We start from the raw sequence: 13,559 nt of genomic DNA, 5'->3' as shown, positions 1-13,559 counted from the left end.
TGACATATAAGCGTTCAGTTTTTTCATAAAAGCCCCGGTGAGAAAGCAATTCATTAAGTTGTGAAGTAGTGACGTTAATGTATCCGCTCAACAGGGATGGGAAGTGTAGGTATTTAGACTGTCTACACTAGTGCGTTTTCATTTGAAAACTGAGTTTTCGTTTTCAAAACGCTCTTCGTCCACACTATCGTTTTCCAAGCGCTGTCCATCCTCACTGAAACGTCTGTAAACGCTTACATCCAGGTACTGCGCATGTGTAAAACGTAAAACACGTCAGCCTGTGACATTTCTGTCAGGAGTTTCATTCGGATATTTTTGCATTATTATGTCACGGCAATGTGTGGCAAAGACACAGAGGTTTGTTATGTACGGACAAAGAGGTAGAGATGTTGCTGCGGCTAACACAAGACTCTAACACTGCGAACATGAAACTTAACTCGCGTTCCGCTGCCAAACATCAACTGCGAGTAATTAAATATTCCTAAAATGCAATCTAAAGTATGCACAAACTGACATTAATGCTATCAAACTGGAAAGCAGCCAAAACAATTGCGTCATTTGATGAAAAACGCGTCATCGTTTTTAAACCCCTCCGTTTTCCTCATCCACACTACAACGCGAAAACTGCGTTTATTGCAGAACATTTTACCGAGTGAAGCTAACACACTAAAAAGTAAGCGTCTTCCGACGACCTGCCAAAATAAAAGTCCGGTTAACTCTAAAATATATTACTATTTAATAGTAAAAAATAAACTAAAACTAATTTAGATAAACTAAATGTATCATGCATAAGCTGAAGTTAGTTGTTTACCTTTGAAATTATTCTTTCTATTTTTATTAATGTTTCTTATTTATACATTTGTATTAGGCCTATTTTGCATTTTGAATGTAATATGGCAATGGAATGTTGTAAATGGGTTTAGTTTTCACAGATATTAATGTATGCAATTTCAGCAATAAATATATACATTTTTCTAAAAAGGAAACAAATTAGTTGTTCATTTTAAGAGACCTGTCTTATTTTCTCTTGTATATTTAGTATTGCTCTTTAATAAAGAAAAAGTACTTATTATCCGAATACCCGATTAATCGATGGAAAAATCAGTAGAATACTCGGTAGAATAACAGTAAGAATGCAGCCCTACATGATTCCGATTGAGGACTCAATGTTTCCGGTTTCTTTTAGTAAATTTAGCTAATTTATGTTAGGAGCACAATAAAAACAATAAATAAAACACAAATGAAAAATAAATTATTGAAAGTTCTTAAAAGAATTGAAAGCTGCTTTGTTCGGTCTATTGTATTAACTCTATTTTATATGTTGATGGCAAGCAAAAAAGACGCATTACAATGAGATACACATCTGAAACCTTTGTGTATTGTTAAGTGTCATACATATTTTAGTGATCAGTAAATTTTCTCATTCCGTTACATAAAAGGGAAAAGTGGGTAACACCCGAGTTATATAAAGTGCACAGTGATTATATCCTTACAGAGAAAGCACATGAATTTCCAACCTAATCTCATGATAATTCGTACGTATTTAACGAGGTGGATAATGAATATGAATTCGTACAATGCAAATCATACAAAAACATATGATTATTAGGGAAAAGCAATACTGAAGCCCCACCCCTAACCCCACCCTTAAACCTTATATACTGAAACGTACAAATAAGATCGTACGAACTCATACAAATTAGCCACCTCGTAAAATGGTTATGAAACCCTGTAAGATTGTGTTGGAACGTCACACGGAGTCCCAGGAGTTTCAAATGGGACTTTGCATAGTATTCACCTGAAAATGTTCCAAAACCAAATTTCATGATCGTGTGTTTTTGCTCATGTGAAGTTCATGTAGTTTTCCTATAAGAGTGTAAAACACGATGCTCATATTGCGTATTTTACAGTGGTCCATCTTCATCCATCATGAACCAGACCTGCTCGATTCTCGACCCTTCAGTTTTAGATGTTTGAGCGTTTGACCGGTGGAAGTGCATCTCTAGCTTATGTGAATCACACCTGTGGCAGATGGACGGCTCCTGCAGATTCGTGTGTGTATTTCACTGAGGGGCCGATGGGGCCAGTAGGTTTTGATATGACTCAAATGGTTTGAGACAGAACCAAGAGAAAGCCGCGGGGTTTCTGTACGTGAGACGCTTCCTAAACTCAAAGGTACGAGGAAAGAAAGTTCACGTTGTCCATCAACTTTCCCCATTTATCACAGTCAGGGAAGTGGGAAACTGTTAGCGGGGTTAATTATCCGCAGTGTTAAGCTATTATTGTGTTCTTTAGACTATAAACCGGGAGGCTGCATGCGTTTAAAGCCGCCGCTCGCGTATTTGTGTTGAATAAACAAAACGTGCAAAATACTCAGCATGCAAACTCGGATCCGAGAGCATGTTTGATTTCATAATGAGATGCAAGGAAATGCAAAAAATAGAAAGAATATCCCCCTCGGGACCCGCAGGCCCTGAGGGGTTCACTGCAGCGTGGCAGGGGGTCTGTTTGATCTCGAACAAATTTTTGTGAAAAATGAAGAAATGTGTGTTGAACACAAAACAATATTAATTTAAAGCTGATGAAGTAAAAGTTCAGCATTTAAGTTCAGATCCTTCCTTTTGTAAATCTGTACGACTCCGTAAATCATGTTCTGATTAATGTGAAGCATCAAGTATGTAAAAAATCCAGTTTTGGTATGTGCATGTTATTCCTGGCTAGGTTAAAAATGCAGTACTCAAGTTTATATTTATTCATGTTTTGATGCAGAGGTGAAGACTTTCAGGACTCTGATTTTACATTGGATATGAAAATTCTTTTCACCCTTAAAACACATTGGGGTCAGCACAAACCATGTTTTTTGCAAGTATTTTGCTTTTCTGTGTGTATGATTGCACAACCATTCCACATCAGCAGCAAAATATACAAGACAACATTCTCTTTTTTTTTAAGTTTAGCCTTTAATCTTAATTTTGTTGTCCCGGTGTAACATTGCTGTCATAACTCGCTTGCATGGCCGTACCCACCATTGAGGTAGTTTTGTCGTGAAAAAAACGCCTAGATCTAGATTTACCTCAGCTGTTAAGTATCAATCTGATTGAGTTGGCCAATCAAAGGAAGAAAGGCTAGAGTTGCTATTGACAGAAGTCAAGCTCGAGTTCAGTTTCTACTGTAAAAGAGCGCGATGTAAGTAGCTAACTGTTTAATGTTTTATCATAGAAATGTGAGCGGCCATTGACATGTCGTGTCTAAAAATGAGTGCAAAACACTGACTGCGTCGCTTTCTCACTCTTTTCAGAGCATCCGGGAATTTGCACTCACGTTTTAAAACCTGAGTAAACGACCGATTGTAATATTCAGTAATCCAATCTACAAAACGCTGAAAACATGTCATTTACGACATGATTAGCAAATAATTCAAATGCATCACTTTTAAACAAATTCTTTCTATGTTATTTTAAGTTGACCCATTTTTAATTTAAAAAAAAAAGGTGTCTGCAACTTCTGTAGTTACACAAAAAAGTTAAAGGGACAGTTCACTCAAAAATGGAAACCTGGTAGTATTTGTATAAAAGTATCAATTGACCATGTGCATACTTCCATTACTGATAAACATGAAAAGACAGAGATGGTTTTAGCAATTGTTATCTAATTTGCACTCCAAACGATTTAAAATGCACATTTTTTGGTTTGGGACAAATTCAGTTTTTGGACCTTGGTATTTCCAAAAACCCGCGTACGGCCCTGCTCGTTTGTGAAACATTTGGTTGAGTCACATCATCTTCACCTTCTTTTTGTGTCACACCTGTGTCACAGCTTCCCGAGCTTCTTTCTTGATTATAGTTGGTTCTCAAAGCGCATCACATGCAGGCTATCATTAGTGATGTCGTGCACTAATCTCGGCACTTATGGTGGTGTTTATTTTGAAATATCTTTGTGATTGGAACACCTACTAGTTTAATGCACACATTAAGGAGTCTATTTCACTTCGATTTAGGCTGTGCTGAGATACAGCTGTACCATACTGTGACCTGTAATGCAAGTCTACACATTACAAAAATAACAGAGTTTGCTTCCTGGCATTGAATGACCTGAATCTTTGCAGAAAGTAAATAATCTCATGCATTTTTTGCATACACAGTGGCCCCAAAGAGTATGTTGACAAGTAAGCCATTTAAGTTATTTGAATGTCACTACATTGGAAAACAAAATATCGAATCAAGTGGCTTCTTCCTAAAAACTATTTTTTTAGAAGTTAAAAGCAATTACCTTTAACTGGCCGACTTTTCCTCTCAAGTTCACACAGGTGTTCTAGCAGGTGTTTTGTTAAATGCTGTTTTTCTTTAAAATGCATGACACTTATTTTTATGTTTTTTCTGAAGAAGTCCAACACAATTTCATGTCAACTCGTGACTTACTGGGTGTCTTATGAGTTTGTACAATCTGATTTGTATGTTTATACTGTATGACCAGCTTTGGCTTCAGTGCCATGAGGGTGATACTTGATTATTCGTTACTTCATTTTTCGTTTTTGAATAATAATCAAATTATTATCTGTGTATCACATTATACTGTATATGTTTTTTTTTTGTTGACAAATTAGCCACTTACTTGAACTTCTTTGAGATCACATACAGTGATATACTGCAAATGAATTTCTTACTCAGTATTTTTTTTCTTTTTTCCGGTACAAACATTGAAATATTCTTAAATATAAATATTACTTTATGATTCTCAAAATGAATTTATGGTTAAAACAAGTAAAAAATGAATGCCATTGTAGTTAGAAAAATGATCTTGTTTTCCCTTTCAATCAAGTTTATTTTTCTTAAGATATCTTAAATACATGTTTTCTTGTTAATAAACGCATGAACTTACTTTTGTTTTTAATAAACAAAATTTGTTTTTTTTAATCATAAACTCAATTTTCATCAGTTTTAGTTTTAAACTCACTTTTGATTTTTACAATAAACATGACTTAATATATTATAGGTCATTTTGTTTCTCAAGTAAATGTATTTGATTAAAAACTGTACCGGAAAAAAAGAAAATCTCTTTTATTTTTCACTGATTTCTGTTTTTCAAATCCAGTGTATTTTTCCACAAAGTCTCACGCAGTACAACTTTACACACTGTTCACACTGTTTTGGTGACTGTGTCAGTCTTGGATGTACACCTGTTTCAACATCGAGCTTTCGTGTGCATTTTGCCCGCATCAACCCGGAGGCGACGCCGATCTGGCATCGGCAGGCCTTGGAAGCACATCTCTGATCACAGCCAGTGGAGGAAATTCAATATTTCATTGTGTCCCCAGTCGTGCGCAAACAGCAGCCTCAATCCCTGGCGAAGACGAGTGCCACTGCGTTTCTGGAGTAGATCCCGGGTGAGCTGAGCGGAGGACGCGTCTCTCCTCCTTCCTGTCTCCGTCGGATCATGTATTCCGGATGGGGCCCGCGTGTCGCGGAGGAAGCGTGAAACGTTCCATCATTCCTTCCCCACCGGGCCCTCGCTGGCACAGTCAGAGCTGCTCCTGGAAGCCTCTGCCGGAGATATGACCTTCACTCCCTCTCATAGTAACAAAAGGTGGGGCGCGCGTTCGGATGGCGTGCTTTTCTCCCCGGCTGTAGTCTCTCTCTCGTGGTAATGAAGAAGAGCGCTCCATTGTTCTCCATCCAAATCTGTGGCCGACGGCACGGACGGGGCGGAGATAAGAAAGTTCAGGAAACATCTTGTTTCAGAGCGCTGTTTAATTTTAGGCCCGGTAGTTTTGTGCCGGGCTTACTGTATTTGACTTGTTTTGCTTTTGTGGTTTTAATTAATCTGTAGAGGCAGCTATTAATTGCTGTCGCTGTCTGTCGCGCGCGCTAGCTGTAACGTGAACGATCGGAGTGAATTATTTGCTGCTTCGCTGTGCACGTGGAGAGTTAAACTGGTGGAGGAGTTCCAAACAAATTAAAAACTTTCAGGCATGTGCAATTACGGGGAAAATAGTTGGGATGAAGAAATGCAGTTTGAGTTTTTCCATTTGTAAACATCCTTGTTTCAGTGAATACTGCAGGTCTAATTAGATAAATGAGCTTTTTATCACATACAGATTGCAGCTTTAAAATTTTGGTGTGTAACTAGATTCACACAGTTTGTATTGTAAAAGATGAATATGTCATGTCAAAATTCTGTGACTTGTGTCTCTGTGCCATTTGTATGATTGTGTTATTATACTACACTTATATTTGATCAATTACAGAGCAAAAAGCACTGTAGAAATCTGTAGTGAAACACTGTAATGGGAAAATTACAGTACATAACCTGTAATAATTCAGTCACAGTTTTCATTAATGGATTTTCCTCTTCCCTGCCTTCACATCTCTCTCTCTCTCTCTTTCTCTAGTCTTTTAAACCTCTCTCGCTCTACCTCTCCCACTCTTGTCTATCTGATAACATCCTCGCAAATGATAGTTTCAGGTTTATGGTGGAGGGCAGTCACCTTGGCATCTGGACAGGGAAAAAACAATCGTACCTCTCTGACTTTTACTTTCTGTCTTTCTGTGTCTCGCTGTGTCTCCAGAACAGTAACGCCCCCTCCTTATCACCACTTGAGGTTTACGATGCACCAAAACAAACCGATATAGAAGGACAGGAACAAAGCAGCCGTTAGAACCAGAGAGAGAAGATAGTTTAAAGGAACAAAAGAAAGAGAAAACTGACAATCGAAGAATAGAAGATGGAGACAAAATAGGACAGAACAGTTGAATAAAAGGAAGATGAATAAGAATTATAACAATAAGAGAGAATAGCTTTTTTATTGACTATTTTATAAGCTAAGAAGTATATTAGTAGTTCGTAAACTGTAAAAAAAAATCTGCCTTAAAGTGTTAAGTAAAATCAAATTGGCTTTGCAAGTCATTATAACTTATTGTTTTAAATGAAAGTTTCTTGAATAAAAAAAATAGTGAAAAATTAAAGATGGGGTAACATGCTATTTACATTTAGTCATTTAGCATATGCTTTTATCCAAAGGGACTTACAGAGAGTTCAGGAAGCAATAAGCGATATGTCATACAGGAGCAATAATGCAATAGGTGCCAATACAAAGTTACTAGTTTCATCAAGAGCTAGACCACTACCTGTTGAGAGAAAGAGAGAGGGTTAGTGTTTTTTTCTCATTTGTCTGTCAAGTATTCACAGAAGAGATGGTTTTAAGTAGTTTTTTGAATGTTGTGAGAGATGTGGTTGACCGGACTGAGTTAGGAAGAATGTTCCACCAGGAAGGAGTTGTGAAGGAGAATTTTTCTGTATGTCTGTGCTCGATACACTCCCCCAGCACTCCAACTTGTTTCGGAAAGTTTTTTATAAGTTTGGATACCTTTTCTGTTTCAGGGATCCTATTCCTTTTATTGGCCATTCTCCCGGAAAAGCATGCCCACGCGTCATCCACCGAGCGAAAGACCACGCGCTAGCGTGAGAGAAAGATCACACCCATCAATGCCGCTTCACTCAGCTGCTCACTGCATTTCGGTGATGAATGTTATATAAACGCTGGATATAACGCTGGATTTGGAGATCGTTTGGAACTGATAGATGTCGCGTTCCCGGCGCTAAAAGATGCCGGACATGAACCGCACGCGGTAAATCAAACGAAGTCATCCGTCTGTGTTTTGTTGGCAATCGCCGCGTACGAGCGTAATGTAAACAACGCGAAGGGATAATGCGATGATGTGTTGTGTGCTCGTGCTGTAGTTCCGTCCCCCCTGCCTGCCTCCAGCAGCTCGTGTTTTTTCAGGAAATAATAGTACAGCTGTATCTCTCTTTTATAAATTTGAACAAACGAAATACTCTTCGAAGATATGAAATATGCAATACTACTGTATAGGTCCTCAAGATTAACATGAGATTTGCAGAAACTGCATGTGTTACCCCATCTTTAACTTTGAAATGAAAAATAGTAAGTTAAAGTGACTTAAAAGCGAATGTGATTGTTCTTAAAAATGTAAGGCAGCAAACTAATTTTACAATGTAGCATTGATGCTTTTATTAAGTTTCACTGATATACACTTCACATATAACACAGAAGTCCAGCGTCACAGTAAAAACTTCTCAATTCTCCACTGATCACAAATGGGTCACCGCATGATGTATCACCAACTCCAGCAACTGGACGAGCACTTTAACACACAGGCCAAGTGTGTGTAATGACGGTCAAAGCTACAGACTGAGTTGAGCATTTGCATTTGAAACATCCAGTACATCCCTTCATCTCTCAGTTTGTTTATAATTCACTCATAAAAGCCTTGCGTCCTGGAATCTGTCACTATGTATTAATATTAATAACTCAAAACAAGCATCATCACCCAGCATGACTGATCACACTGTTCACATGTCTTACAACAGCTGGAACTGAAGACGAGTGACGCAGGTTAATCTTAAACATCTGTGCAGGTGTGAGGTCTTCTGGGATATGAAACAACAGAGCACAAGTTTCTAAGATTCTTAAAGCGCCTGTGCTGAGGTGACAGGTTTGCCTGCAAGCTGTCTGTATAAAACAGCTGGAGATCTATGTGTGCTTATAATGCTGAAACCATGAGGGGAGGTTTGTGGCTCTTTGTTGTTTGATATCTTTGGGTTAGTGAGGAATGAATATGCAATATACTGTAGCGGCTCCAACAAGTTGCTCATTTGGGAAATTAAGGCGAGCTTTAATGTATGAATGTCACTGAAATAGATTGCAAAATGTCAAGGTGGCATTTGTGTACAGGAGAAAAGATCATCTTTCAAGATAATCGTTTCGTTTTATTTGTTTTAAATGCAAAAACAGTACGAGTTTAGCGTTTGTATACTTTGTGAAATATGTCTGTAGTTATGTTACTGCACTGTGAATATATCTGCATAAACACTTGTTTGAACTTGATTAGTTTGACATCCACTGAAAATCACCTTGACACCAGTTGAGTGAGAGTAATCGGAGAAAATGGAAGGTCATTTCGAGAAAAAGGTCAAGCATCATTTGTTTGCAGATGCCACTCCATTTGATATTCTGTTATCTAACGCAATGACATTAATACTTCAAAGGGATAGTTTAATAATAAATTAGTTGCGTTAATAATCAACTAATATGATTTTTTTAAATCATTTATTAACCATTATGGCATTACAAACGACTCTCTTTCTTCTGCAGAACACACCAAAAATATATTTTGAAGAACGTTGGTAACCAAAAAACATTTGCCCCCGTTGACTTCCATCGTATGAACACAAAACCATTTCTCGAAATATCTTCTTTTTGTTCTACAGAAAAAGGAGTCCTATACGACATTAGGGTGAATAAATGGTGACGGGTTTTTAATTTTTTTGGTGAAGTGACTGCATACTTGCACTTGGTTAATTTATTTTCTTCATTTGTCCCCCCAAAACTTTCTAACATAGCTTCCCAAAGGAGCAGATTTGTGACATGGATCTTCATTAATGATCCTCACACCCTTTGGCAAAATGTCCAAATGAGACTTCTTCAAAGTGTGCCATAGTACATTTCTCCAGTCCTTCGCCGGCCTGAGAGAACATCAATCTCCGACCACTACGATGTCCTCTCAACCTCCGCTGGAGTCTTTCACCTTGAGCAGACGTCTGGCTGACCCAGCCGCACACATCCACTCATCAAACAGGGCTCTGGAGTGACATCTACACACAGTGGCTTTAGTGTACGCGAGACATTGGCAAATGACAGTTAAAGAGAGCATTTATCTTTCCTCTGCAGTACGCTACAGAGACTCCTGAGTATGGCGGCGGGCTGGGATGGTGCGCGCGTGTGGACGGTACGAGGGCCGGACGTGAGCGCTGTGATTAATGGCTCAATTTCCTCTCCCACTTTTTAAAGTGGATTGTCAATTTGCTCTCTGTGATTTGGTGACGTCTCATCCAGCGAGTGGTTGGGGAGACAATGTAAAAGATTGCGGATGAAGAGTTTGATTATGGTTATTGAGATGGCAGCGGGACTGTGGGAGGGACTTCATTTTGATTTCTGACTTCTTTTTTGATGATGACCTTGAGCGGGGAGGAGAAAGACACTTCAATTCGCTGTTGAAAAAGTATAGGGTTGCTGGTCAAATATGTACATTTTCTAGGTTAATTTCAACCAACGATTGGGTTTCCATATTTTACCCAACCCTGCTGAAACAGGCTTATAAAATAATGCACATTAAAATAATGTTTAAACCTAAAAAATAACAGACTAACTCTATTCTCACTTTTTCTTATAGCTGTTCTCACCTCAGTTTTTTAACTGGTGGAGCAGGCTGCCCTTAAGGAACCCTGGGGTTACACAGATTGGAAGTGATGGTGTGTACAGAGCGGAGGAATGGACCTGACCGTACTGCTTTATAACGTCTCGTACTTGATAACGTCTGAGTGTTGGTTTAAGCACTTTCAGCGCAGTTCAGCGGGGTACACTCCGAGTAATATTCATTTCTGAAACTGCAAGCCACGGGTGTAGCGCAGGATTTAAGGGCACCTGTGGGGACCATGGCAGTAACCGAGTGTGATGGAGGTCTTCGCTAATGAATTAGGACATGTATTCAAAAAAGATCTGTCGTGCGAAATTTTTCTCACCCTGCAGAGAACCGGGGAGGAGAATATTTTCCACAGAATGACGACTTTCTCTGGTTTTCCTTCACTGTGCCTCCGGGAGCCGTTCGGCTTTAAAGCGCGTTCAGGCTTGGTCAAATGAGATTTGGTTTTAGGATGACCCCCAGCAGAACCGCAAGGCCTATATGTCAGCCTAAATTAGTAACCTTTTAGAAATCTTTGTTAATCCGGCATTTTTTTGTTAAAAACAATTGCGCAAGTACATAAAATTATAGTATAACTATATAGTTATAGTTTGAGCTCTTGGGTATGTCATTTGACTTCAACCCCATGTAAAGATAAGTACGTAAAGTAACACGCAATTTATGTTTCAAACAAATGTCTAGAACCTAACGAAATGATATGTCGTTTTTTTCTAACCCTGGTTATTTTATGTGTTTATGCTCTCTTTTTCTTTTGTACGTGGTGACGATGTTGCATCATGGGTACACTCTAAAAAATGTTGGGTTATTTCAACTGATCGTTGGGTCAAAAATGGACAAACCCAACAGTTGGGTTATAAATTAACCTATGCTGGGTTCTCTGGGTTAATTTAACCCAACAGTTGGGTTATAAATTAACCTATGCTGGGTTCTCTGGGTTAATTTAACCCAACAGTTGGGTTTGTCCATCTTTGACCCAATGATGGGTTGAAATAACCCAACATTTTTAAGAGTGTATTGTTAACTATTTAGTTGAGGAAAAATGATGATGAGTTATTATTGGAGTCACACACTCTAAAAAATGCTGGGTTATTTTCCACCCAGCGTTGGGTCAAAAAGGGACAACCCAACAATGAGTTAAAAGAACCCAGCATTTAGGCTTAAAACAACCCAGATTAGATGAATTTATAACCGAATGGTTGTGTTTGTCTTATTTTGTCCAAACTCTGGGTTGAAAATGACCCAGCAACTTTTGAGAGTACATCAATCCGACATTGTATTACTAGGGCACTATGCATCGTCTTCCAAAATAGATTGGTTGTTAATTTTTGATGTAATTGCTGTTTTGACTCATCTTGACAGCACTAACTGAGGTCAATCTGTTAAACAACAAAAGCTCGACTGGGCCGTGGCTCTTCGATCGCTTAAACAAGATCTTCATCAAAAATTCACTTATGCTTTGAATTAATAGCTCAAGTAATTGAACTTGATAGTTGTTCCACCTTTCTCACAAGGTTGACAGCGACGCGAAACCCACGCGTCTGTTTTGCAGCATGAACGGTCCCTTAAATAAACCTGTCAGGGAGTCATATTGTTCACGACTTCTCTTTCATATCAGAAACAACAGAGGGAGACGGATGGCAGGCTCGGCCTTTTGAAACAGGTAGCAGGATTTGCTCATGTCTTCCTTTGGTGTCGAATTGTTAGAAGTGTTTCAAAGATCATTTTCACAGGAGGCCGATTTGCATTTCATAAAGTTTAGCAACAAGCGTTCAAGACGCGAGCCTGAGAGAGGGAGAAAGAGAGAGAGGCATCGTCTGGATGGAACCGAGACGACACTTCAGTTTGTCTGGAACTCTCTCTCGCACTCCTCTCTTGACTCCAGTTTACCCCTTTCTATATTTTAAAGAGCGCTTTGAGGAGTTTCTCATTCGGTGGCAAACTTGGAGGCTCTCATTGGCAGTCAGAGCAAGGCGCCGGCGCCGCCCTTCAGGTTAACTGTGGGTGAGGGAAGGAGCCGCCTGGAGCAGGTTTGCTAGAAGCCGAACGCTCGGCCCCCAGGGTGCACGGGAAGTCGGAGGGGTGGAACAGAGGGAACGGGAAGGGATGTTCTCTGGCGGAACACTGAAGCCCCGAGGCCTTCATCTTCATTTCAATGCAAAATGACTTTGTCATATAATCTCTGTGGTGACTTGAGCTCAGACAGAACAGAGGAATTATAAGGCAGCCGGAGAAATAGGATGCACAGGGAAAGTCAAGCCGGCACAAATAAGAAAAAGATCTGTAAAGACCATTGAGAATCGACCCCTGAATAAACAGAATTTGACAAAGGCCTGGTTCCCCGAATGATGTGTATCTGTCTAAACGCTTGTTTGGTAAATTAGAGCGGGTCATTGTTTTTTTTGTTCGTTTTATCAATGGCGGTGCCAGGACACTCCAGGGTCTCCTCTTAACAAACAATCAGACGGTGATAATGAAAACCTGGCCCGCTTGTAAACAGGATAACAAAGACGTTTGAGTTGCAGCCACCGAGGAGAAGCACAATGGGGAAGCTTTTTATAAAAATATCACAGCAAATTGTGAAGGTGGCCCACATATCCAGACCTCTCCAGCTGTATTTGCTAACTTACGAGAGATAAAACTCGATGGTGTGTGTTTATATAGAGCATTTTGTTTTTGGCCCTTTAATGCGTGACTCATCTCTGTTGTGCCTTCGGTAATGAGGGCAGCAGAGTTGAATTGGCACTGCACACGTTGGCATCTCTAAATCGAAACCAACAGAGAACATTGCCAGTTGTGTTCCCGTGCACTTCCCTGGGCCTTCTGCCGCTTCCCGCAGCCGAGCCAAGAGAGCATATGGCTGCGTGTAGATACACGGCTAATCTTTCGCGTGACTGTTAGCCCAACGTTCCGCCTCCGCTCTGTTGCAAAGATCCGCCTGATGTGTCCATCCTGTAGACATGCTGCGCTCCTGTCCCAAATCTTTCTGCTGGTTTTCACTCCCAGCGATTGAGCTGTTAACAGATATGTGACATGGAACGTCTAGGTAGAAGCATCCACACGGATTCTTCTCACGCTTTGCTCGAATGAGACCACCGGCGCATAAAATGAGATCTGATTTTCGAATTCGGGCTCGTGCACGTTGTCTCAAGCGCTCTGGCACAGCCGATACCGCGTGGCGATTGGCTGCAGGGCTCAGATGCGATTCCCCCATCGGGGCTGTGTAATCTGGCTTCAGACAGCAGTCTGAAGAGTTTAGGAACACCCCAGAGCGATGGATGA

The 13,559-nt window shown here is 39.8% G+C and overlaps 1 protein-coding gene across 12 annotated transcripts in view; it reads left to right on the top strand.

Moving 5' to 3' along the window:
• The window catches only part of camta1b (calmodulin binding transcription activator 1b), a 267,076-nt gene that overhangs the window by 121,071 nt on the left and 132,446 nt on the right, over positions 1-13,559 (top strand). The gene's annotated exons all lie outside the window — the stretch shown is intronic.

This window comes from Triplophysa rosa, linkage group LG20, assembly GCF_024868665.1.
Source record: "Triplophysa rosa linkage group LG20, Trosa_1v2, whole genome shotgun sequence".
Lineage (NCBI taxonomy): Eukaryota > Metazoa > Chordata > Actinopteri > Cypriniformes > Nemacheilidae > Triplophysa > Triplophysa rosa.
The sequence above is the reverse complement of the archived record's forward strand: the minus strand, read 5'-3'. Positions and strand labels throughout refer to the sequence as shown.